Source organism: Theropithecus gelada, chromosome 7a (assembly GCF_003255815.1).
Source record: "Theropithecus gelada isolate Dixy chromosome 7a, Tgel_1.0, whole genome shotgun sequence".
NCBI classification, from domain to species: Eukaryota; Metazoa; Chordata; class Mammalia; order Primates; family Cercopithecidae; genus Theropithecus; species Theropithecus gelada.
Window position 1 is genome coordinate 2,707,457 of NC_037674.1, and position 3,490 is coordinate 2,710,946.

The window sequence follows — 3,490 nt, forward strand, 5'->3', positions numbered from 1 at the left end:
CCCTTATCTTAACCCAGACATTTCTTTCTATTGAGTCCAGGACTTTGGATAATAACTTACCTCTTTCAATCAATTGCCAATCAGAAAATCTTTGAATCCACCTATGACTTGGAAGCTTCCACCCCTCAAGTTGTCCCACCTTTCCAGACCAAACCAATGCACATTTGACATGTATTGATTGATGTCTCATGTCTCCCTAAAGTGTATAAAAGCAAGCTGTAGCCTGACCACCTTGGGCACATGCCATCAGGACCTCCTGGGGCTGCCTCACAGGTCATGGTCCTCATTCTTGGCTCAGAATCAATCTCTTCAAATTTTTTCATCAACAAACCTCGCAGTCTAACACAGAGGCAGGTGCATTCGTGACAAGTCACAATAGCTATCACTAACAACACTACCTTAGACATCGAGCAAAGCACTCTGGCAAGTAATTCTGTTTGGGGAGGCCTGAGAAAGCCTCAACATGTAGTCCTCTTTTCGATCACTCATGTCAGACCCAGCGGGGTGCATGCCCTTGGGCAGGTCCTGAGCACCAGGTGTGGTTGGGTTGTCCTTCCAGACCTGGGCCTGTGAGAAATGACCAGGCACTGTGCAGCCCTCGTGGGTCCCCTGGGATGGAATGCTGGGGTAGGACCAGGGACAGACTGTGGGTATTTGGACACACGTGTAGATCACATTCCACAGCAAACAGGTGGTAAATGGAGATGTTCAAGTTGCAGAGCGTTGTGATGAGGTCCATCCTGGGGCTTTGTAACATGAAACCAGGTTGGCACCAGCACTCTTAGATAATTTCATCATTATGTCTCCATAGAGGAATTTGGAGATCAGCTTTCAACAACTCCCTCTAAAATATTCTCACAAAAGATGTGAAGGGAAATAAGCAGTTTGGAGAACAATGGAATGTGCTCTATGCAACCATTTTGTTTAAATAAGAAAGTGAGAAAATAAAAAAATATATGTGGCTCATAAATTTTTTAAAAAATAGCAAACACAAACACAGAAAACCAAACAAGTACCTCTGGGAGGACAACAGCTAGTGGAGGGCGAAGATGGTAAGGGAGGAGACCACCCCTTGTATTGTCTTATGCCCAATTACTGCCTCCAAAGAAAGAAGAAAAAAACCCTAAAAGGCAGAAATGAAATCCACAGGCAGACAGCCCGGCACTACAACCTGGGCCTGGTGGTTAAAGATCAACCCCTGACCTAACCGGTGATGTTATCTAGATTACAGACATCGTATGGAAAAGCACTGTGAAGATCCCTGTCCTGTTCTGTTCCCTTCTGATTACCAGCCCATGCAGCCCCCAGTCACGTACCCCCTGCTTGCTCAATCGATCACCGCCCTCTCACACAGACCCCCTTAGAGCTGTAAGCCCTTAAGAGGGACAGGAATTGCTCACTGGGGGAGCTCGGTTTTTGAGACGTGAGTCTTGCTGATGCTTCCAGTCAAATAAAGCTCTTTCTTCTTTAACTTGGTGTCTGAGCAGCTCGTCCTGCTACAATGGGACCCCAGCAAACGGGAGCTTCCCAGGCCACCTGCTCGCATTCTTGATGCACGAACCATGCTAATGTGCCACTACCAAATGTTAAGTTCAGAATTCTAAACCTTCATTAATATTGTGTGAGGAAGCTGAAGATTCAGGAAATTAAGTACCCATCTGAGGCCTCACAACTCCAAGACAGTCACAAAGGGATATTCAGCCTCACCTGGCTGCCCCGATGTCCCCTGCAGACCGCCTGCAGGATGCCGCCCTCCTTCCGTACCTCAGTCCCCCAAAACAAACACTCATTGCCTGGAAAACCACCTCAGCTGTCACCCTCACTCCCATCGCACCTCATTTATGTCGCTATCATACAGTACAAGGCATTAATGTTCCCTGATTCTATAACATGTCTTCTTTGTATTAAGTGTTCCCTTAGAAAAGACCTAGTATTTATTATTTTATTTAATTTCCACCAAATTTAACCAGATAATTCTTATTTTCGCATTACAAAACTGAAGCTAAGAGTAATTAAGCTGCACAGAGCCACACAGCTCTTGAACCACAGAACTAGACTCTGATGACTTGAATTTCGTATCTCATGTTTCTGTGAGTGCCATGCTCTCTCCTGGAAATGTGTTAATCATTTTTGTTTTACCAACACTCTCTAAAGCCTGGCCAAAAAAAAAAAAAAAAATGCTGACTACACCTGTTTTCTGCACGAACCCTGAGAGCAGGTTTAAGCTGAGCTCCTGAATATTGATGGAAGGAGGTCTTGGCGATACTTGACAATCTTCCATGATTTTTCCAGCAAGAGGATTTTAATGGTTTCCATGTGAGATGACAAAATTAACTACTTTCCTGCAATCCCGTTTTGGGACCCTAAAGCAGAAAGACAAATCTGTAATCTTGACTAAATTCACCAACTCTGAGAACGCTATTCGAACAAAACTACTCTCTCCCCCTGTCTCTCCCAGAGATGGAGCCAAAGAAACATTCCGTTCTGGAGCAGCTGCTTTGAGGAGTGTAGTTATCTACAGGAAAACAATGTGCTCTTCCAACCTGCCTTCACTTTATGTTTCAGATGATAAACCTACTGGAAGGGACCATAATGAAGTCTTTTTCTTTCTTCTCATTAAGGGAATTTGAGTGTGCCGAGTTGCTGGGAACTTCCTCACATTTTGTTTTACTTCCAGTGTGACACTTTACACCAACATCTTGTACATTTTGTGCACGTGTATGAATAAGTGCACCCATCTCGCCTCCCATGGTAGAAAACACACATCTCGAAAGGCATCAGAACATTTCCATGTAACCCAAACAAAATACCAGTGCTCACCCTGATATCTTGGAAAACTGTAGTGCACATCTAACGGTCGGCCAAAGTCCTTGAGCACAGCCCATTTCACAGCACTTAGCTCCTAATTGAAATTTCACAGTACAACACTTAGGACACAACTCCAAATCTCATTGCCTTTTGAGTAAACACGTTTCCCTAGCCATTTAACTGTATGTGATTTCTGCTTGGGTCTATGCTTCTTATGATTTGCTGTTGGTTGCCCTGTCCAAGAAGTCTTTCAGTATTGATTTGAGGATATTCTGGAAAGCCCTATTTCTCTGTGAATTGAATTTAACCCAGTAGTTTAGTTAATAGTCTCTCCCGATGGTGTGCCTTTGGAAGGAAAGAGAACATTTCCATTCTCAGAGGAGACACTAGCTCTTGGCCCCCTCACCCCAGGCATTTCCAAACTGTCAGCCCTTATTGGATTCCTTACTTGTTCTGTCAGCCCGATCCTAATATGAGATGGTATAGGAACTCAATGCAATGAGCAATATATAAAAAATAATTCATTTGAAAACATAAAAATCTGTTAATAGGGAAGATCACAGTAACAATCCTTTTCTTTCTAGATGGACTATTTTTTAAAAAACTGTTATGGGTATTTCAAATAAGCAAAAGAACAGAATAGAATAAATGTCCCATATGCTCATGTTCCAGCTTCAACAAT